This window comes from Rattus norvegicus, chromosome 7, assembly GCF_021556685.1.
Source record: "Rattus norvegicus strain SHRSP/BbbUtx chromosome 7, alternate assembly SHRSP_T2T, whole genome shotgun sequence".
NCBI lineage: Eukaryota > Metazoa > Chordata > Mammalia > Rodentia > Muridae > Rattus > Rattus norvegicus.
Genome location: NC_141540.1, coordinates 127,637,484 through 127,661,752, shown reverse-complemented (window position 1 = coordinate 127,661,752; position 24,269 = coordinate 127,637,484). Strand labels below are relative to the sequence as shown.

Genomic DNA, 24,269 nt, shown 5'->3' with positions numbered 1-24,269 from the left:
TTCTTTTTGTTACATTATTCCTTAGACTATAATCTCAATGTTTATGTATTTTACCAGATTCATGTTTACTAAAAATTCACCCAAGAATTTCTACGTATTTCTTTAAAAACCAAATATATATTTCAAGCATGAACGTTAATATGCATTCCAGAAAACATACTAGAAACAGCTGAAGAACAACAAAGGGAGATGAGAGCCTTGAAGATGAACATGAGAGAATTGGCCCTTGCAGATCTCAAAGTGAAGGAAATGGGGAATTGATTAGAAGAGTCAAAAGGCAACCTCCACGGTGATGTGTGGTTAGACTTTAGAATGGAATAAGTATCACTACACTTTTGAACACACTGAGCTCAAAGGGCAAGATGCTGTGTGACAGGAGCCTCTCATAGGACAAGGACAACATGGCTTCCCTCATGTGGAGGACCCAGGTGAGCCAAACTCAGAAAAAGGAAGGGCAGCATAGGGGTACTCAGGGCTGGAGGATGAAGGAAAGAGGATTAAAAGCAGAAACGTTGCTACAAGACTGAATCTATTATAGTTACCTGACACATAGGATGCTTCCTGGTCAAAGATTACACATGCTCTTAAAAACTTGCTATTACAACAGAGGAATATGGGAAACTAACGTTGAGAGGAAGTAAGCATTAACAGTGGAGCAGACATGCTTTCATACAATGTTAGACCTTCTCTACCATCCATTCTCATCCCTATCCTCCTCATATAAACCCCACAACCTCTTATCTGAGCTCTTCCAAGGTCTATTACAAGGGAGTGTGCTTACAAGTTGTTCAAGGTCACAAAGCTAGAAACCCGGAGACTATGTGATTTAAACACTGAGAGATGACTTAAAGGAGAAATGTCCCCCTTAGGCTCAGACATTTGAACATCAGGTTGTCATTTGGTGATGGTCTTTGGGGAGCCTTAGGAGGTATGGCTTTTCTGGAAAACGTGTGTTTTGACAATAGCAAGAAGGGGTGGGCCGCCCTGAGAATAAAATGTCTTGCCTACCATTAATTTGCTCTCTCTGCTTCCTCCTCATGGTTGAGATGACTTCTCATGTTGCTTTTCCTGCTGTTATGCTTCCACTCTACCCTCATGGATTCTTAACCATGCAAGCTTAAGTTGCCTTGGTCATGGCATTTTCTTCCTTTCTTTTTTTTTTCATAATGTATGGAAATTTTATACAAGTTAATCTCTGGGTCAACAGATTTTCATGATTACAGAGTTTGTTGATAATACAATTTAATTGGAAAGCTTCTAATATGAAAAATTTCCCAACACAACTTGAGACAGCCAGACAGCTTTTATTGAATAGATTTACTGCAGCCAACATTGAAAAAGTTTACTGCAGCTTTTGACTTGTTCGAAGAGCTGATAACCCTCATCAGCATCTTCACCTTCTTCGTCGTAGTCATCGCCATCGTCCTCAATATCTTCTCCAGTGAAGAATAACACTGATCTTGGGATTATATGCTCACATAAAAAGTGACCAATTTCAAAGTCTGCAGCCAGTATTGCCTCAGCATCGTCATCCAGATCTCCATTCTCAGGAATTTCAGGAGGAGCAAAAAAATTAAAGAAAGAATCATTGGAAACTGTTTTAGTCACAGTACGAACTGTCCCACCATGTCCCTTGTGTTTCTGCTTCTTCTTAATGGTTTTCAAAGTAACATTCTTTCCTTTTTTCCAGTCTATCTGGCACCCTGTACAACCCATAATTTCTGGTCCATCAAAAGAAAGGGGATCAGAATCATCTGGTTCTGACCTCATCCTGTAAGTCTTTGTTAACATTTCATTTGTGAAATATTCATTGGGCTCAAAGTGAAATTCTAAGATGAAACTTATAGGCTGGCCAGGGTCTGAAAACTTCACTTTAGTATCTTTCAAGGGCTTCAGAATAGGTTCATCATGTTCCTGAACCATATCACTGAGCAAATCAACATTCTTAAAATCTGTCAACCAAAACTCAGGAATTCCTTTAGGGTCTTCTTTTTCTTCATCCTTTTTCTCATCTTCAATCATGGCCTTTTCTTTCAGCTCCTCCGAAACTTCATCTTCCTCATCTGGTTTCCATTCACATTCTTCTTCTGTAGGTTCATAAATTGCATTAATGATCTCAAATCGCTTATCAAATAGAGGCTGACAGAGAACAGCATATTTTCTCTCAAGATCATGAACATCCTCATCGAATTTGGCTTCTATCTGTGCACATTTAACTAGAAGATTCTTGAGAGCATTCACTCGTCTTTTGACTACCTTAGGCAAGCTTTCAGTGTATCCTGTTGGTGTGTCTACCCGACTACCAAGTCTTGCCTGAAGAGCTGCAAGAATCTGAGGATTTTGCATCATCTGAACAGTTAGCTGACGTGCTTTCACTTTTGTTTCTTCACCCGTTTCTTCTTCTTCTACTTTTTCAACATCTTCCAAATCTTGATCAAGTTCAGACTCTTTTTTGTTATCAATGTCTGCCATCTTGTAAGAACTCCAAATATCGTGCCAGGAGGCTTGGATGCGGAGCCAGGCGGCCGGAACTGAGCAGGCAGTGACTCTGGTCGTGATATTTTAATTACAGCAACCAAAAGGTGACTAATGCACTCAGGCAATGGTCTTCCAACATTGCTTTTTTTCTCTAGTGCCAGGGATAGAATCTAGGACCTCGTAGATCAGTGGTTCTCAACTTCCTTAATGCTGCAACACTTTAATACAGTTCCTCATGTATAAAGCATAAAATTATTTTGCTGCTACTGCATAACTGTATGTTTGCTGCTGCTATGAGTCGTAATGTAAATATCTGAAATGCAGGATATTTGTTATGTACTCTGTGAAAAGGACATTTAACCCCCAAAGGGGTCGAAACCCCCAGGGTGACAATCATAGATATTAGTAAGTACTCTGTTGCACCTGTTCACCCCTGCCTCTGAGTGACACAAAAGGGAATCTACTGTAATTCCCTGCCACAAAAAAAGAAAAAGACAATCAAGAGATAGACACACTCGAAGAGATCATTTGCATAACATTAAAAAGAGCCAAGTCTACCACAGTAGGAAGTACTATGAATCTAAGCAAGATTAAAAAAAAAAAAAAAAAAAGGCCACAGGAAACTATAGTTCATCTTCACATAACAGCATGGTAGAAGCATCCAGAAAGCAAAAAGGTGAACTGTGTGGCTTCTTACCTGTGCTCTCTGGTGACTGCATACTTCCCCTATGACTGAATAATCAGCTTCCCACATGCTGACTTCTGCTGGGTTTGGTCAGTAAGGGGTCCCAGCAGAATATCAACTACAGACGGGTTCCTTCCCTCCTCTCCTAATATTGTATCAGTGGAAGCCTCATCCCTGCTGGCCCCACCTCTTACAGACCACAGGTTACACAGGACCTGCCAATACTGCCTTGTCCTTCTGGCCTTTGGGTCCTAATGGTGTGCAGCCTGCCTGTGGTTTCTCTTCCTAGGCTCCCTCATACCCCTCCTGAGTACCGCCTGCACATCTTCAGGAGTGTTTGCTGAGGTCTCCTCACTAAAATTTCTTGGCGTGACTATTATTTACTCAGATCCTTTCTGATGTGAATCTTGAGACTCCAGATGAACCCAACACCAGAATCCCAACACGACAGAAAGGGACTGCATCTGACGAATCTTTGACTGTGGGTCCTGAGTGCCATGGCCGTCTTAACCATGATTGGAAGGAACTTGGCTTCTGGTAACCTCTCTGGAGATACTGCCTCCTCAACAAATTATGAGCAGCATCCTTATCTACATTTGTTACTGATTAAGATCAAGGACCAATAGAAAGAAAAATGGAACTTCAGGTTATTGGGCAGTCACAGCAAACTGGAAACATTGAAAATGAAAATCATGAAGAACTCTTGTGAGTGTAAGTCTTCAGCTTCACTACCAGAAAATCAATACCCTGTCGCATAGAGACCTTTACTAAGTATTTACCAGAGGGATTCCCCTATACCCAATGTTCCTTGACTCCTCCAAGTCTGTGAGATGCAGCTCAGTCCAATGTGGGGTTGTAGAATCTGTGGTTGAGACTACAGAGGCGTTGAGGGATCTGTTTGTGGCAGATTTTTGAAGCTGGGTAAAGAAAGGATTCTGGGCTTATTGACCAGGAGGAATAACATTTCAGTTGATCTGCCTAGATATGTTCCATGGGACCTAGCAGTCATTAGCCAAACATCTGGATGAAACTCTGAGCACATGCTTGGTTTTTTGTTAGCAATGCTGGCCCTTGGCTGAGGTACACACATAGTTTTCACTGGAGTCTTTTAGTCTTTTCAAGGTTCTGAAAAGAAGTAGCCACTCTGGGACAGCATGTTCAACTATAAAATCCCTAATGCTATCTTCAGGGACTCCTTAGTCCAAAGTCACACTAGATAGGTGGTTTCCATGATGTGAGCACTCAGGAAGCTGAGGACCCAGGAACGGTATTTCCCATGTGACCCCCTAAGTGTGCCACTAAAGGTGTGGCAATCACATTCTTCACTAAAGCTTAAGGAATCCTTGAAACACTATGTCTACCCTCTGGGGGTGTGTAGACAACCTTGAGGTTTGTGCTTGTCTCCATATGACTGTTCACAACACTCTAGGGCATGGAGAGGCTTCTTAGTGTTTGTGAACAGGAGACTATGGAATGAACAAATAGGGAACTGGCTCCCTAGGCTATGTTCTGAGACGTACTTTTAACTCTGGTGATAAAATCCTAGCTCTGGTGGCAAAATCCTAGCTGTGTCTTTGTCTTTAGGATTCCCTAACCTCAATTTAAACTATTTTTACAACTCAGCTTTTTGTGGGTCATTCTGATTTTGGTGGAGGGGGGGTTTACAATGCACATACACACAATGCTTTAAAATCCCCCTCAAACTTCCTGGTGAGGAGGTTTGGCATAATCATTCACTGAGTGACAGTAAAGGAGACTCCTCCCCCTTCCTGGGCTTACTGGGAATCTGTGCATAGAGAATATTAGTCCCTGGGGGGAGGGGGGTTGGGGGAGTCCAAACACCATTGTGGTCAACTAATCTATGTCTAGATTATAGGGTCAGATACATGAAACTAGAAATGAGTGGACCACAGTAGGGCAGAAATGAGTTGGCCCAGCTTTGTAGCCAGTTTCTGAAAGCAGAGTCAAACTAAATTCATTAGAGATGACATCTGCTCCAACTTTCCCACTGACAAACAGATAAAGTGAATAGAATGGCTAATCTCGGTGTCTACTTGACATAGCTGAGAAGATAAATGAAGAAATGACTCTATCAAGTTGCCAGTGAATGCTTTCTTGGTTGCCGACTGGTGTAGAAGTGCCTAGCCCATCATGGGCAGTACAATGCCCTAGGCAAGTGGGCCTGGGTTGTATAAGAAAGCAAACAGAGCAAGCCATGGGGAGCAAGTAAGTAAACAGTGTTCCTCTATGGTTTCTGCTTCAGTTCCTGTGTCCAGCTTCCTGCCCTGAGTTCCTGACCTGACTCCCCTGGATGATGGAGCTGTAAGATAAAATAAACGGGGGTTGGGGATTTAGCTCAGTGGTAGAGTGCTTGCCTAGCGAGCGCAAGGCCCTAGGTTCGGTCCCCAGCTCCAAAAAAAAAAAAAAAAAAAAAAAAAAAGATAAAATAAACCCTATTCTCCTCAAGTTGCTTTCGGTCATGGTGTTTACCTCAAGAATAAAAAGCAAACTAAGACAAATGCTACAGCTGAACAGGCTGAGAGTAAGACTTCACATTCTTCTCCCACAAGCAAAATAATAAAGGAAGTTGTGCACACTACCTAGGGGAGGCAGGGACCGTCAGAGTTGCTGAGGCAGAATGTGCCATGCAAAACCTTCTCTGATTGGCCCATTCCCTCCATTGTTTGGCTAAAGTCCAGGAGCATGTGTAAGGACTGGGGATTAATTTAAACCCAAACATGGATAGTTGCTGTTCACAGCTGCTGCTCTGGAATCCATGGTATAATGAAGATCAACAAAGGCTTTCCCTTCTGGAGACCATGTTGAACCTAGGAAAATCATGCTGCTCTTAATGTTAGTGACTAAAGATGGATAAAGCACATTTGATGTCTTGCTTTGGGACATTCCAATGAAGACAGGGGAAGCAGAGCTACACTAATGCAATACCTCTGAGATGTTCACTCATGAAAGGATATGTTCAAAAACAACACATCATAGCTTAGGTGAAAATTAGATCAATTCAAGAGACTCATAATTGGTCAAAGTGCAGAGATTAAGTGAGTGCTTAGTCCTAAAGGGTGTGTCCCTGTCATTTCTTCCAAGGCTCAGGAAAACTTACAGAAGAGGGGCCCAGAAAGGGTGTAAGAGCAGAGGGTAGAAAAGGATGCTGTAGAAACTGCCTTCCAAATGTGATGTGGTCTTGCATCGATGACACAGCACATCTCATCATAAGGGCACAAGGCATGGCAGTATGAGGTCACTGATTGAGAAGAAGGAACGCACTGGGAGAGGGTGAGATGAGACAGAGTAAGTTATGGTCATTATGCATCCTAGAAATGTGCGAAGCCATCAAAAAAGAAAAACAAATAAAAGCCATAACACAAACCCATGCAGCTGTACCTTCATATTAAAGCATGAAGACAAGGAACACTGAAGAGGAAGGGCAGGGGTGGTTGCCTATCTCACTCTTGGCCTTAGTGCCTTCCCTTAGAATAGGCTACTCCAGGAGACCCAGTACCCGTCAGTTAACACAGCAGATGGTATCTCACGTCTGAGGTCGGGCAGGCCATGTCCCTGTCCACACTCTTGCTTCTCATTGCTAATTCTAACTGAAGCCAAGCATCATGTTAGAGACTCCTCTGCAGAGAGACGTAGTTTCTAAGGAGTGAGAGAGAACTGTCCCCCAGGACAAAATCCTACGCTCAGCCCCAGAATGAGCTTGATGTAGGTCTCTGCTCAGTGAAGCCTTCAGATGAGGACAAGTTGTCCTTCGACCACAGACTCCCTGAGCCAGAGGCGAGGTGTTGTACCACATCGGGTTCCCCAAATCAAAGAAACATGGAGATAAAAAAATGTTTGGAATATTGGGCTATTAGTTACAAGGTGGTGGCTATCTAATACAAAGGAAATAGGGACACTAAATGCTATGATCAAAAAGGTCAGATGGAGCTGATAAATGTGTAAGTCAAGTATGCAAATGCTAAAAGTTAAAGTATATAGCTGTTAGGTGTTAGAGTATACAAAACTGTAAAAGAATTAATTTATGAAACTAGGGCCTGGAGAGATTGCTCAACAATTAAGAGCACTAGCTGCTCTTCCAGAGGACCTGAGTTGAATTCCCAGCACCCACATGGCAACTCTCAAATGTCCATAACTCCAGCTCTAGGGGGTCCAACATCCTCACATGCAGGAAAAAAACACTCACTCACATAAAATGAAAATAAATAAATCACTTATTTATGTGAATAGTATAACATTTTAATTATTTGTACTTAGTAAACATGCCTAGAATATAAAAGTCAGGGAATAACAACTACAGGGGAAGATTCATCTATACAGAAGCTTTAACAGTCCTAATAACCAGCAAACCAGACAAGTGAATTATCAAATGTGGGCAAAATTTTTGGGCTTCTGCAACAGGTACAGTATAGATGACTTCATTTAGAAAGAACTGGAATTACTCTATTACATTTCTGGAGGCTGAAATGAGCAAGACAAGGAGCTACTAACTTGGTGCCTGGAGAGGGCTGATCTCTATTTCCAAGATGGCTTTGGGATGCCATGCTATCTAGAGAGGAGGGACTCTGTGTCCCCACATGCAGAATGTCATTGGAAGGCAGAAAGGGCTGGGTTCCCACATCCTTCATCATGTGCATGGGATCTCCTGACCTAAGCATTCTTCAGTGTCCTCAACTACCCCGCTTGGTGCATTTAGGATTCTTTCCTATAGAGGAGTCTGGAGGCAACCCAGTTACCAGAGCCATGTATGCAGACCGCATCTTGAATCTCAAACTGACATTGGGAACTTACTCACCAGGGTCAGCGAAGTAACTGTAACTGTACAGAGGGGAAAAAAAGGACCATAAGGAACAAGAAGCAGGGAACCAAGTCAAATTTGGGTTAAGGAAAAATAGAAAGACGAACTGTGCAGAAGGGAGAGAGAAAATGTTTAAGCTAAATTTGAAAGACAGAATTGGAATCACATGTACAGAAATTGTAGAGATCTTAGGACGTGAGGGTGAAACTCAGTGGGTAAAGCTCTTGCCTAGCATGGTGGGCCCTGGGCTCTATTCCTAGAGCTACAAGAAGAGGGAATGAAATGTGAAGACTTAAGTTGGCTCATGTGAGGTTCAATAACAATGACAATCCCATGCTCTCCTGTCACAAGTGAGCCATGGTACAATGGCACTGTCTGAAAACAGGAAGAAGGCGGCTTGATGTGTGAACTGTCTGCCTTCTATCAGAGCGTGAAGCTCCTGACCAAAGCAAGTCACCCTAGTCAATTTTCTGTTGCTGTGGTAAAATATCAGTTGACTTTGGCTCACATTTCCAGAGAGGCAGAGGTCTCATGGTGGAGAAGTCATGGCAGAGGGCAACATGCGCATAGCAGTCAGGAGGCAGAGAAATCACATTTCATCCCCACACAGGAAGCAGAGAGAAAGAGGGTAAACAGGAAGTTGAGACTCAACTTAAAGCCCACTGACTGACTCCCAGTGTTTCACTTCCTCCAGCAAGGCTTTGCATCCTGAAAGTTCTATAACCTCTCCAAACAGCACAACTATCTGTTCAGTAAGTTACTCTATGGGGAGCATGCCTCACTAAAAAGGCAACGTAAACTAAACCCCAAAACCAAAAGGGTTAATTTTATTTAGGATGTCTCTAACTCACTTTCCTCCTTCTCTAATTTCTCCCTCCCCTTCCTTTTTTAACCTTGCTTTTCTCTGCCCACCCCTCTTCCTAGCACAGTTAGATCTTTGTGGCAGATGAGTATTTCATCTTTACATTGTCATTAATATGTAAATAGCATCCCTGCTCTGAATATGTAATACAAGGTGATAACCTTCCTGTGAGGAATTCCTATTTGTTTTCCTCAGAGTTATCCATGGGCTCCTTTAAGTTTGTCTTTAGTCCTTTAGTTTTTATTTTGTTCATATGGACTGGGGACTCCAAAATCCCAAGATGCCACTGTAGTACCTCTTCTCCCTCACAAGGCCTAGATTCAGCTTCAGGGTATCTGTTTAATTTTTCTCCTGGGCTTGCTCTCAAATTCTGCTCTGAATATTTAACCGTCATGAACTCCTCCTCTGTGCTATACTCTGGTATCACCCTCATCCCAGAGACAACTTTCTTGATGAAGCCAGGCTTTTGTGAAGCACTGTGGTTTAAAGATATGTTTTGCTGACTTGTGTATTACTGAGTCTTCCTAAAAATAATAAATAAATAAAGTAAAAGGTTATAGGATGTGCTCCTCTGAACTTCATGCATGAAAATGCCTGTGTTCTCCTTTCACACATGAATGAAAGTTGGTCTAGGTATAAAATTTTCCCCTAGACATTTTGAGATATGGTATTTTATCCACTTTCAGAGTTGCTATTGAGTGCGGCATCATTCAGCTCTCCTCAAACCTTAAAGGGGACACAACTTTTCCTACTCAAAATGTCTTCTACTTGCCAGCTCTCAGTTGGATATGACAGGTGCAGGTATCCATGATCAATTATACCAGGAAGTCTGGGATCTTCTAACTTAATTTATGTTATACAAGTTTATCTAAGATGTTTGCTTATAGGCAATGCTGCTAGGCTCCTCTAGGGACCTAGCAATGGATTACATCAGCACCTTTGCCAATGCCAGGTGCAGGTGGCCTGGCAGCAGTGTATCAGTGAAGGGCTGCTTGCTTCACTAGTTCTCTCTCTCTCTCTCTCTCTCTCTCTCTCTCTCTCTCTCTCTCTCTCCCCACATGCCACCCCAACTCCCACCATGTTTCTGCTCCTGGCTGTCTGCCCAACCCCTTCATCGTGTCCTCACTTCCCTCCTTTCCCCCAGATAAGCCTTCCTTATACCAGATCTGTCCCATGGTGTGATTTCTCAGGGGGTGTGCCTGCCACCACATTATATTCCATAATGTAAGATATATTGTGTCAAGACCTTTCTATGTTCTGCTAAAAACAGAACATTTCTTTTTCGCTTCTACCTTGTGGTGAAATGAAGAAAATAAATAGGAAAGACACTGCATATGTAAACAACACCAGAGGTTAAAGGTTGGTGGGATTTATGAATGAAAATACGAGCGACAAGGGTAACTATACTAAAAGAGAGACTACACTATGAAATGAGGTAAGAGGGTCAGGAAAACCAGGAATTGTAATGCTTCCAAGGGAGAGAGGGAGAGGGAGAGAGACCCATGCAAAGCTTGTATCAGCCCACTTCTGAGGCAATAGCAAAATAAACAGAGAACAGGTAAGGCTTTTCCCACAGGAGACTGGAACCTAGCATCAAGGTGCTAATAGTATTCATTTCCAGGTGAAGAGTTGCATCTTGGTGGTCACCAGGTCACTAATTGTTTATTTATTTTTATTTAATGTTTATGAGTGTTGTCTGCATTTATATAAGTACACCATGCACATTTAGTACTTGTGGGGCCCAGAAGATAGCATCAGATCCCCCTAAAAATTGAGTTACAATTTTGCATTGCCATTTGGGTGCTGGGAACTGAGCCTGGGTCTTGTACAAGAGCACCAGTTCCTTAACTACTGAGACACCTCTCCAGCCACCTCACCGGGCTTTGATGAGGAAGGTAATCTCTCTATCCTTTTAAGGACACATACATATCTCACATGAGGTTCCGTCCTCATGAACTCATTTCAAGCCCTCCACACCTAACTCTGTCATGGTAAAGGTTGTGACTTCAGCATATGAATGGGAGGGGCCATGTTGGTTCTTAACAAGCTTGAAGTTAAAGATGTTTCAGGCATATGAGAGAAACAGAGGCTGGAATAGAGGGCGGAAGATGGGAGTAGGGTGACACAAATCCACCTCAGAAGGCTCCTGAGTCCTTAAAGGCTTCTGACTTGGGTAGAGATTATTTGGATACCATTCTGACACAAAGAGGGAGCCAGACAGGGGCTTTAGCTGGACCAGTGGCCTAGCTCAGCCTTTCCTTTTTCCTACTAAAGTCCCCTAGCCCAGATCTATTCTTCACTGTGACAATTCTTTCATTACCATGAAGTGGAAATTTCTACTTTCTGTGGAAACTCAGTTATGTCACATGATTTTTGGAAAGCTGTCTTGTAAGAGGGTATCTTGCTGAAATAGACTCATGAGAGGATGTTTTGCTGAAGCAGATGCATGAGAGGGCATGTGCTGCTTTGCTGGAGCAGACACTTAAGAGAGTGTGTGATGTTTGGTAAGTGTATAAATGGAACTCCATAAACAGTGAGAGGTCGCTCTTGCATCTCCAGACATGCAGCACTTTGCTGGTCTTCATTGGTCTTTACTGGTCTTCACTGGTCTTTGCTGGTCTTCACTCGTCTTCACTGGTCTTCACTTTGTAGAAAAAAACATATCAAAGAACTTGTGGTATTCCAGTTGACTCTTGCCACTTCTGCTGACTTGTGCTGAATTGGCAGAGCCTTGTGGTTTCTGCTGGATCAAGCTGTTGCTCCTTGGTGTTTGCTATTGGATTGGACTGATGGTATCCTGACAACAAAGAGTGAAATCACCTCCAAAGAACTAGTTCTAAACAGGTCTGTAACTACATTTTCTTATAAACCTTCATTTTCTCTCTACCTCTGGGCCAGAGGAGAGGTTGAAGCATTTAAGAGCCCTAAATAAAGTATGCTTAGATAAAAATCTAAGTCTACATTACCATGTCAATGAAGCTGTGAAGGGTGATGGAGTTGAAGGGGCAGGTTACATTTTCTGTATTTAACCTGAAGTTATTTTCTGATCCTCATGGAGTCTGTTGCCCTGGGCAGCCACCTGGTGATCCACAAAGCCTGAAATGAAGGCATGAAAGTGCTGACAGAAACTTGGAAATCCTCCCTTTCCAGGGAAACATACAGTCCCAAACTGTCACACAGGATTCTTCAGAACGCACTGGAAGCCAAAAGCTCATCTCCAGGATGATGGACAGTTGGCTGTCCTGGGATCTGACAGTGTGTATTTCATCTTTGCAATAAGCTTAGCACAGAAATGGTGTGTGCCCACGGCTGCCCACAGCCCTCCACCTGCCCTGTATCCCTGGACCGTGAAGCCATCTGCATTAGTACTAAATGCAACGTTGCCACCAGCAAGGTCACTTGTGAATGCTAGAGTTCCTTCATTGCCTACATACCACAAAGAGTGATAAAAAGCTCATCTTCCCAAATCAAGTTCTGGGAAGGCCCTGGCTGCTGATGCTGTAAGAACAGGCTGCTGTATTCATTAGCCGGCAGCCCATTACAGTGGATGAGGCAAGAACTCTGCAGAGGGGGAGTTCAGATATCAGCCTTGTTTTCCTGAATTATGGAAAATTAACACACCCCGCCTCTGCTTCCTAAGGTGATCACGCTGGCTCTCCTAGAGGGACAGAGAGCACAGGAGCGGAGAGGCAGAGGAGGGAGTACAACATATGTCTAATTTTGCTTTGCACAGCAACAAGCGTACCCACTCATTAAAACGAGACGAAGAGATATTTATATATAAAATGAATGCTTTTGATTTGATCCCTGGAGTGAGATGTCATGAATTGCTGTTAATTTGGGTCTGTTTACTAAAAATTTAATGCCTGCAGAAAACCTATTTGAATCATCGCAAATGCAATAACATCTACCAGGAAGAGAACAGGAAAGATAGCAGTAATTTGGGAGCAAGCCTGAGCAAGGCTTAGCTGGACTGTTAATGCCTGCAAGCTGCCCACCCCAAGGACTCCAGCCCAGTGCAATATCAATCAGAGAGGGGCCCCCAATCCTCAGCCCTGATGTGTCAATGAATTCTTTGGTTCCTGATCATGGCTATTCATACATGACCATTATTACATTCTGAGCTCTCTCCGTGCGTGGGTCAATCATCATGGAGGTTATTCCATCATAAGATTTGGTTGCTCTCTGCCTGGCAAAACAAAAACTGTTTTGTGGGCTGTGATGGCAGGAACCCAATGCAGTCATTATATCTAAGCAGCACAGAACTGAGCTTGACAAAGGACTGCATCCCTGGTAATGACATCCCCAGGGAACGAAATGGTGGATAGAATGGGGACCTTTGATCCCAGATCTTCAGCTGAGCTTGAGGGAACAGGGCGCCTGCCATGTTTTGCAGATTACTTGAAGCAAAACCCTCTTCTTACCTGACCCCAACATCACTTATGCCATTTTCATTGCTCAGGTGTTACAGAGCGAGGGTCAAAAGAGCAAACTGAGTCACCTTCATTTTTCATCCTTGCAGTCACCGTAGCCCATGGGTATTTGTTTCAGACTGTGTGCCAACTCTCTATATTGGCTCCATGGTTCCTCAGCAACCGTAAGGATGCCAGGGCACATCTAGGCTGTTCAGGTAGATGTGGTATTGCAGAGACTGTAATGGGATTCTCAAGGCTTTGGAGTTGACAAGGTAGTTGGCCAGCTATACTTCAACTCCAAAATGGATTCCTTTTACTACACTGAGTTGCTGTCTCAGCTTAATAGGTGTCTATCAACATTTAGTGTCCAGTCTTACCTGGAGCCTGAAATAAAGGCACTGTCATACTCTGTGGAACATCAGCAGACTGGCTTTCTAGACAGGGAATCACTTCTTCCCCATGTTGTCACCCTTTAGGACCAAGTCCCAAGGGCTTGAGAAGAAGCTAGCCTTACATTCCACATGCCTCTCAATCCACTCAGCTTCTCTGTGGGGTGGGCTTCCCTGCATGTGGGATCTCCTGTTTCTTAAGCTCCATGTGCAATCTATGCTGTGCCCAGGGAGAATGACTAGTTCTGGATGCTGTCTTAGACTTTTTCCAGCCTCTCCCCATGGAAACGTTCAGCAGACTCAACCTCACCTAGCTCTCTGGGATTCAAGTATATCAGTGTCTTTTTTGTCCTTTTTGTTTCTTTTCTATTGTGGACATGGATGTTAACTGGGTTAGCCACTCTGTAGCCTGATTCTGACCCCTGAGTCTACTCAATTTCTTTAAAATAACCCTATGATGCCCAGCCTGATCCCCTCTCTTTCCTGACAGACTAGTAGTGTCCACTAGGAAGTCATAACCTGTTCATCTCTGGAATATGCTGTCAGCAGCTCTCTTGGGCAGTCTACCTATATAGAATTGAGCAAAGGCTGACAGAATCAGGAATTCCCATCTAAACCAAAAGGCCTCCAGGAACAGGGTAACTCTGTTATAACAACTCAAATAAGGAGAATCTAGAGTCATTTGTGGTCAAGAAGCGCAGTGATTCTACGTCTTGGTAGTCTTAGTTTTCGTTGTGTGAATACAGTGCTCCAACTCAAGGGCCCTAGATATGGAACCCTTCACAGATGGGTGAGGGAAATGATCTCTCAGATCAACTGGGACCGCAGCTCAGCAATGAAAGGGTGGACTCTCCTACCTACCCCTCAAAGTCACACTGTGCACTGTGGTACCTGTTAGACAACAAGTACCCATCAGCCTCCCATAGTACAGAAGAATAGAATTATAAAAAGTGCAAAGCTTAGGAGAAGGCTGAAGTGTCTCCACTGTTCTGACCTATGCCATCTTGGCTACTCTATTGCCTACACAGAGGCCCACAGAGCCACTGTGAATCTGCCCCCAACCAAGCCCTTCCAGTTACACACATATTGAATTTATCATCAGTGATACCTTTTGCTCATAGGCACAAAAGCTCCTATAATGTGGGTCAAGCTCTTGAGCTGTTTTGCAAGGACAGAAACAAAATACAAAACAATACTTGTATTCTGAAGCTGCCTTTACCTTGGCACTGGAATCTTGATGGCCACAGGATGGCTGTCACTTCAGAGCCAGGTCTCTCCTTCTACAAAAGTATATACACAAATAAAGAAAACAAGAGAGGGGGAAAATGAGCCGGAACTGCTCACTTGTGATGCAGAATCTGATGGTGAGCTGATGTCATGTTGCAGACCAGCTCAGTCTGCTGCAGAGTGGAGGATTGTTGTGCTAGGTGCTTAGGGTCAGCTGTGGTTGGCGCTCACACCATGAGGACAGCCAGGTGCTGCCTATCCAGGTCTTCTCTCTGTAGAATGGGGAAGTAGCACTTCCCAGTTGGTTGCCCAAGCTCGTGCCTTTTCTTTCTTTTCCTCTGCAGGATGATCAGCCTGAGTGGATATTTTCCCAGAGTTCCGGGTGCAGGTAGACACATGAATAATTCTATTATTGGTGCTGGTCTTGAACGGTAACTCGGAGGAAGAATGAAGGGTGAAAGTATTAGTTTTGAGCACACACCCAGTTCCTGGTATGAGTAATCACAACTGAGATGAATCATGTTGCCCTCATCCTACTTTGTGTAAGAGAAAAAAAAAAATCACAAAAGCCAAGAAAGAGGATGAGTCCATGCAGAGCCTTCCACACCTATCTCAACAGAGAACCCTCAGCTGCTCAGGTTGTCAGGGATGAGGATCCTCTCCCTGACTTCGCATCAGCCCAGACTGGGATGCACAGACCTGAGGTGCCGAGAATTCTCAGAAAATGAAGAAAGAACCTGATAGGCTTCACCATGGATGCTGTCAAGCAGCTGTGGCTTGGAGTCCTATCAGCAAGTGGACAGGTAGTGAGTGAGATGCATATCCAGTCTCATGGGCAAGGACTTCTTTGGGCCTTCTCAAAAGATACAGTGTGATGAAAGCCAACTCCGCCTTTGGAGGCTCCATCACCATGCAAGTCCTAAGATACAGGAACGTTAGTTCATAGCTGAACTAGCTTACCTCTGTCAGAGCTGTTACTTATCTAGTGATGGGTAGATGAAGGAAAAAGAGAAGCCTGTGGTGTCCACAAATGAGACAGATGGGAGGAGGCTTAGTAGAGGCTGCTCTGGACCAGTTCAGGTGCACTGGGGCTGCAGAGAGGCCGGAGGGAGCAGGAAGAAGAGGCGATCACTTAGGGAGTGATCATTGCAGATGGTACCCAGACTTCCTAATACCAGGACACACAGAAGGAGAGTATGGAGATGAGGACCTTTGGCATCCAGGTACCACTGAGACTGAGGGTGAAGCAGAACGTGACTTTGTATCATGGAATTGGTGAAAATCTGGGAGGGCAGAGCAAGAACACAGAGCCAGAGAGATGAGCTAGAAGCCATGATCAAGGTCACAGGTCTCACGGGAGAGAGGAATGAACAAGGTCTCACAGGGGGGAGGAAGAAAACAAACACTGAAGGAAGAGTTAGTTCAGGGAATGTGATTTCACAGCTTGTGCCTGAAGTCTGTACACTTTCAATAGTGCTGAGTGGGACAGAGGTAAAAGGGACCATGAAGGAAGACGATGAGAATCTACTGGGTCCTTCTGCTAGTCTGGAGCTGTGCCCTCTGTGCCAGGTGGGCAAGAGCTCTCAGTCTACAGGCACCTGAGCAGGGAGGAGCACTCGAGTTTCCTAAGAGAATGGCTCATAACTCACAGGCAGCAATGGAGGACAAGAATGTGTGTGACCTGGAGCAATCATGGTGGGCCTCTTGGTAGAAGCTGCCTCTGAGAAGACTCCCGAAGCTCTAAGAGCACTTTGGCTGAGTGGATAAGAGGAGTAGGAACTGGGCCACGGCTATTTCCTTCACCTGCCCTCCCTCTGTCCTCTGCACACCCCATGTCTGCCCCTCCCCACTGTACATTCACCTCACTTCCCATGAGCCCTACAGGAAGAGACGGTGGCAATTAATATTTTTATGCAAATGTTTTGTGCCTCAGGGCGTACCCTTGCTGTGATTTATGAACAATGATTAAAAATAACTCATTTGATGTAATCTAACGTGGACAAACACGGGAAGACAGGATGAAATTAAATTTCTTCCTCCTGGAAAAAGAACTCTGAAGGTCGGTGCCCCCTTTGGAAGTGCAAGTGGTTTCCTCCATCGGTGCCCAAAATGAAATTCCAAAAGCAAATGATGTTACAGTCAGTACCCCACCCTGAAACCAAGTCCCTGTTTCTGCTCACTTTCTCCCATCTTCCCATAGCTCTTGGTTCCACTCGGCTTGGAGAAGATGCTATGAATCAAGGCAATATGGTCAAGTTATTTAACCCAATTGTTTCCCTGTGGCCCAAGTGGCCCCTTCCAAGGAAGGTATTCCTTCAGTGGCTCACAAGGAATGGGCAGGTTGAGAGATATGCAGAAACTGGACACTTCTCCTGTGTACACATTATCAGTTTCCAGCCACAAAACTCCCAATGTAGTTCTCTACGGAATCAAAAATGAACAAATTTGAAGACCCTGAGGCCTTCTGGGCTGTGGCTGTGCCCTATGTTGGTTGATAATGTCACACAGCTGAGAGAAGGAGGGAGAAGGGAGGATGGGAGGAGGATAAACAGGAAGCTGCTCTCAGACGGAGAACAGTGTGCTCACATCATCTGAGATCCTCCTTCACACTCGTTTTCTGCTCTGTAGACCCCAGAATATCGTCCCATGATGAGAGGGTGCCCATGCTGCTCACCTCCTCCCTGAATGTGTGCAAGGTCAGCTATGATGGGCTCACTCAGAGGTGTGACATTCACTCATGCCCTGTGACATCACATATGGCACCTTCATGGGATGATGGCCAACCTTCTTTAGAACCTACAAAGCTCCCCTGCCTTTTGGAGCAGCTGACTCACTGTCTTAGGGAAATCTGAATTTATTTTGAAACAGTCCCAAGGGAATATCACTCTCAGTAATGTGTGCCATGCCAAGTCCCCATTTATGCAGACAACACTGTCACTGTGAGGACCACGCACTTAGCAATGCTTGGTAAAGCTCACCAGAACGAACAAACAATACTGATTGTTACATTCCAAGGAAGGCGCTCAGTCATTCACTCAACAAACACCCCTAGGTCCTCCTCTATTCCTGATGTCTTCGCTAGTGTCACAGGCACTGCACTGAGCCACACGGGACACAAGGTCACCATGGGTAAGTTTACCTTATCAGTGAATGTCAGTGAGGTACAAGGACCTGTTAGTCACTGTGTTAGGACAAAGCCCCATCTTATCAGCAGAAAGTGATGGTTTGTTACGTCAGAGCCTCTGAGCCTTGTGTCCTGTCATCCATTGGCTAGGTGTCACATGAAAGTGTGGTTCCAGGTACTGAAGCTTGAGTATTTTGAAGAATGGAATGCATGAGGGTTCAGAAAGAAACTGAACACTGGCTGAGGCACCCGTGTAAAGAGAGTTCTCAGAACTCGGATGACAGGAGCTGGTATGTTGCAAAAAAACTCAGACACAAACAAACCTTAATCAAAATGTTCTATAAGAATAATGATAGAAATTATTTTTTTAAATGCAAGAATACCATGGTTAATAGATAGGATAAAAGCTCCCAGAAGTAAACACACCTTGGTTCCCACAAGCTGAGGCAGCAGGCAGAGTTTAGGTTGACTGAGCTTTAACTAGGGAAGGTACCTGTAATCCCTGGGCACAAACCCACTGCCACCCCAGGGCCTTTAGAAAGAGGAGGATGGTAGGGGAGTCTGTATTGTACAACTGCTGGGCCCTGGGGTGGAAACAAAGTATGAGTCAAGTAATACACTAGCCCTCAAAGCTGTGAAGGCCAAGAGACTTCAGAGATGACATAGAGGTGGACACCTGGGGTTTACTCCATGGCAACCTTATCAGTCATGTCATGTGACCCACAGAACCGTACAACACGTGTATGTGTGGTTTGTAGTCATTAACTAAGTGGTCGTTTGTGACCACACTGCTTAGAAAGCAATACAAATATATCACTGTCCTGTTTGGCTTCTCTCTTGTTGGGAAACGAAACAGGAAGGAAGGAAGGAAGGAAGGAAGGAAGGAAGGAAGGAAGGAAGGAAGGAAGGAAGGAGGGAGGGAAGGAAGGAAAGAAGGAAGGAAGGAAGGAAGGAAGAGCGGGCAAGTCAAATACTGAACAAATTTTGAAGGCCTTATTTCATCTTACAATTTTATGTAACTGTCCATCACTGAGGGAAGTCAGGGTGTGTCAAGCAGGACAGGAACCTGGAGGCAGAACCTCAAACAGAGGCTGTGGAGGGCTGTTGCTTACTGGATTGTTCCTCAAGGATTGCTCAGCCAACTTTCTTGTACAACCTAGGACCTCCAGGCCAAAGCTGGCAACGTCCACCGTGGGATGGCCCCTCCCACATCAATCATTAATCAAGAAAATGCCCCACATGATTGCCCACAGGTTAATCTGAGGGAAGCAGTTGATCAATAGAAGTTCTTTCATTGAAGGAGACTGCAGTCTGTGTCTGGTTGATTTAAAACCAGCCAGCACAGTCATGAGTTTATTTCCCTTCTACACATACGGAACTATGTCGGATTGAAGTTGACTACACAAGAAGCCTGTTCTAAGTGATTGGGGAGGGGAGGCTCTGTGTCCCTCAAAGAGAACTGCGCACTAGGCTTTCTCTGAGGCCATCTAGTGTGCTGAACCCCTGCCTGGGACACTTAGGAGACTAAGGACTCAGGTGGATGTGTCTGTCTCGCAGTGACCTGGAAAAATGAAAATCTTCATTGCTCGTGGCCCCGGGCTTGGTCCTCTGCGGCTGTTTTCCTTGGAGATCCAGGCGCCCGCGAGAGCTCACAGTCGCAATGCAGCGGCAATGACCCCCCTGAAAATAACTCTCGCAAGAGTGTCACTTAGGAATCTTTATGGCTCTTGCGGTTCATCTATCTTCCTAACAGGTCAGCTCCTGGCTACCTGTGACAGAGATTTCTCAGAAAACCTGCTCAAGTAAATCACAAAATCTCTTTCTCTTTCTCGCTTGCAACTTAAAGAAACAAACCTTTATGAACATGAAGGTAGCAGAAGGGAAATGCGAGGGTTTCTGAAAGTCCCTGTGATACGGCTCATACTCCTCTCTTATCCTTGAGCACTTCCTGCTGCTAACGACCACAGCTGCTCTTCACAGTTCTCTCTCCTTGCGACTCTCTCTCCTGGAGGTCATGGTCAGAGGGAACAGGATTGATGTACTGCCGATCGGAGAGCAGGAGAGGGAGGATGTTTCTGGAACTCAAGCACCTGGAAGTGAGCAGCACACACCCTGAACCATCACTTAGGGAGAAAAAGACCCCGTAGAGCCTTTCATCCTAGAGGATCCTTAATGGTGGGAGGGAGACGAGATGCCTCACTGAGCGAGGACAAAATGGGCTCTCTGCAAGAAAGAGGTGGCTCCGCTCAGCCCCTGTGGCTTGAGGGGAGCATGATGTACGTCAGGGTACTGGAGGAGGGGGCAGGGACTAGGAGGAAATAGAAAAGAAAGATACAGTGTTTTCATCATATCGATGAAAACCTAAAGCAAAGAGGGGAAAGGGCTCACAAACAAACTTCGCTGGTCCGTGCACTGTCTCCCGGAAAACAGACCCATTGTCAAGCAGCCACTCAGGGGTTTCCTCCATCACAGACGGCTCAACAGCGCTACTTTTCAGAGCCTTTTTATTTTTCCTTCTGCAAATCCACGATGTACCAACTCAGACTCTCCTTTCCCTCATGCACCCAAGAACAAGTTCTCAAGACTGAGCCATGCACCGGCAAAGACAGGCTCAGCTCCTCACAAGGTGCAGGCACAGACCTGGACACACTCGCAAGAACCCCTGCCCTGCTTCTTGGAGTATTTGATCCCCAACAGCACTTTCAAGCCAGGAATCAGGAGAGCTGTGACTTCATGGCTTGTGATTTATGTGTCATTAAGTCCCGACATTGCTTGGTAATAAATAAATGCTAAGTGCCTACAGCTCCCACCCTGGCCTGTGCAAGGAGATTGGAGGGTAGCTAGGGGAGGGGCTGTACCCAGCACCAAGCAGTAAAATGGTGGTGCCGATCTGACAAAGCCAGGAGAGGAGAATGAAAGAACTACTGGAGAGCGGGTGTAGAAGGTGCCAACAGCTATGGCGTGCTGGGTTATCTGTGGTTCCAGGGTTGTTTTAGGTGCCTATCGGGTCAGAAGATGGAGACCAGTATGCTGAATGTTGCTGGAGAATCGAGTCTATGACCTAGATTGAGCAGACTGAGTGTTATGTGTTAGTCATCCTGAAGTCATCCTGAAGAAGAAAATAAGGCCACTCGCATATATGCTTTCTAGAAGTAATAAACAAAGTCCACAGGGAGATGGACACCAGGATGAGTCCATACACAGCCCCTGTCTGGAATTCTTGAGACCAGAAATGATTTTTTTATTTCAGAGTTTGCAAATTTGGGGATTTTATTCCCATGTGTAATTAAATATCCAAGGGGTAGGAGCTAAACCAGAACATGCAACTAATTTATATTTCATAATATACTTTATTCACACAGCCTGAAGGCGATAAACAGTGATGCTTCAAGTCAGCCTGCTTCTTGATCCAGACCCATGGGCTCCGTCCCTTACAGTGTCTTGGCACCTGTGATGATGGCTCACCCTCTTGTCTTGTTCACCAACTTGTCTGGATGTCGAACCAGCGTGGAAACATACCTCTGGATATGCCTGTGAGTGTGCTCCCAAAAAGGTTTCATGGAAGAGGAGAGACTCTCATGAGAATGGTACCATCCCATGGGCTAGGGACCCAGATTGAATAAAAAAGGAGGAGCAAGTGAGTTGAACACCAGCACTCATCTCTCTCTGCTTCCTGAGTGCAGAAGCAGCGTGACCCTCGCCTCACTGCCTCACGCTCTCATACCTTCCCCTTCCATGATGGATGGCACCTTAAGACTGTGAGCCAAAAGGAACTCTCCCTTCATTAAGTTGCCTTTGTCAGACATTTTGCTGTATCACCTGGGTAAGCAACTAATACAGCTCTCTAGATGGATTTCGGGGCCTTTTGCATTTCACATTTTTCAGGTTTAGAACATTAGATGCATACCTTAGGATCCCAGGTTAAGAATCCCTACCTCATTTCCTTAAAGCTCTCCTCCGCTGTGTAACATTTCTGACAGAAGCGCAGAGAACTGTGGGTATTTTCATAGCCAGCACTGGGCTTTTCCAGGAAGCTAGGATCCGGCTGGCATGATCACAGGATCTTTTGAGAGGTAGTCACACAGCTCCATGAGTTAGCTAGATATCCTTTAATCTCCCCCAGAAGATGGCTTCAGCAACATTGACTGACCAGTTCACCTGCAATGGTTTGACTGAGAATGACCCCCAGAGACTCATGTGTTTGAGCACTTGGTTCTCAGTGGATAGAACTGTTTGGGAAGGATGAAGAGGTGTGGCTTTATTGGAGGAGGCATTCCCGTGAGGGTGGGCTTTGAAGTTTCAAAAGACTCATGTCCTTCCCAGAGTGCCTTTCTCTGCCTCATCCTTATGGTTCAAGATATGGCCTCTCAGCTGTTCCTGCCGTCACACCTTCACTCTGCCACTGCGGATGCTAAGCCTCGGAGACTGGAAATCCAAACACTTCCTGTTATGAGCGGCATTGTTCCTTTATCACAGGAATAGAAAAGTAGCTATGACACCACCCTCACCTGCTGCAATGTGGGACCAAGTCTGCTTCGGTTCAGTGTGTCCACAGCCCTGTGTCTGGCTGCCCCTTCTTCCATTTCTCCATGTCAATCCCTACATCATGTCATAAGGTCCTAATCATGGCAGCTTGACCTATATGCTCATGTGGGGTTGGCAAACAAAGACCAGAAAACAACAGGGTAAAACCAGTCACATGGGAAAGAAGACCCCGCAGTCACTCGAGTCTCTGTGAGGCTATCTGAGGCGTTTAAGCTGCTGTGCGGCACCAGAGATGAAAAACGGCGGTGTTTTCAGACCGAGACTTTTTCTGTGTGCTGTCCTGCTTCATCGCTGAGGCTTTATTTCCAGCTGACCACTATTCCCAGTTCAGCTCTATCTAATCTGCTGCTCCAGTGAGCATTGGGCTTCAGATTTTCTGTGCGAGCTTGTTATTCCTAGAGGTCCTGTTTGGGTCTTTTGTAGATTCGTTGATGGCTACGTATCCATCCGTGGCTTCCAGCTATTCACTCCCTTTCAGTTTCATCCAAGCGGCTCAGACCTGGTTCCCCATCATCTACTTTCTCTCACTCTTGCTGGGTTGTGATGCCCTGCCTTATAACTTTGGATCACAAGATCACCTTCTGGAATCTGAGACAGACTTTCGTCCTCAGAGTCTATCAGTATTTGATTCTCTTACTTTGTAGAGACATTACACCTCCGTGTTTGACAAGGCAGAGAACCCCGTTCTGAGCCTCTTTTCTCTACCACTTAGTAGGCGCCACATAGATATCTCACTGCTGATTTGGCTTGGGTTTCTCTCCTGGCTCCCGGTGTGAATGCTTCTTGTGTGTTTGCTTGTTGTCTGTTCTTTGCACCTCAACATGGTCCTAAACGTCTTTTGTTTCATTTTATTATATTATTAGATTGTTCACAACCATTCAAATTTGAAAATTTGGAAGCTGGAAAGATGGCCCGGTGGCTAAGAACACCGGCTACTCTTGCGTAGCGCCTGGGTTTGGTTCCCAGCATCCAATAACAGCTCACAATCATCTGCATCCCCAGTTCCCAGGGACCTAACATATTCTTCAAGATTCCATGGCCACAGTACACTTATGTTGTACATGTATACATGCAGGTAAACCCTCATATACATAAATCCAAACCAAGTTTAAAATATATCCTTAGAATTTTTAAATTAGTTACGTATTCTAGGTATCCGTCTTCAATCATCTTTAGGATTTGTAAATATTTCACCCAGGTCGTAGCTTGTTCTTTTGTTTGCTCTCCTTCACATGCCTAGCACCACTGACTATCCAGTCTACCTGTCCTGGCTTGACGGATAATGACCCCCACAGGCTCATGTGTTTGAATGCTTAGTACCCAGTTGGTGGAACAGGGTGGAGAGTTTTGCAGATATAGAAGAAAAATAATTATTATGAGGTTTGCCGTGCTGGTGAGTGCTGATTGTCAACTCAAAAGTGTCTAGAATCATCTAGGAGGTATACCTCTGGGCATGTCTATGAATGAATTTCTGGAATGGGTTAGTGAGGAGGAGACCCACTCTAAGTTTATGTGGGACCATTCAATAGGCTATTGTCCTGAAGTAAATTAAAACAAGACACTGAGCTGAGCACTGACATCCATTTCTCTCTACTTCCTGACCTCAGAGGCAACACGACCAGCTGCCTCCTTCTCCTGCAGCCACCCACCATGATAGAAAACACCTTCAAACCGTGAGCCTAAATAAACCCTCTCCTTCTTTCGCTAAGTTGCTTTTGTCATGGCTTT

At 44.9% G+C, this 24,269-nt stretch overlaps 1 pseudogene; it reads right to left on the bottom strand.

Moving 5' to 3' along the window:
* Nucleotides 1-1,317: 1,317 nt before the first annotated feature.
* On the bottom strand, nt 1,318-2,487 carry Nap1l6 (nucleosome assembly protein 1 like 6; annotated as a pseudogene).
* Nucleotides 2,488-24,269: the final 21,782 nt, after the last annotated feature.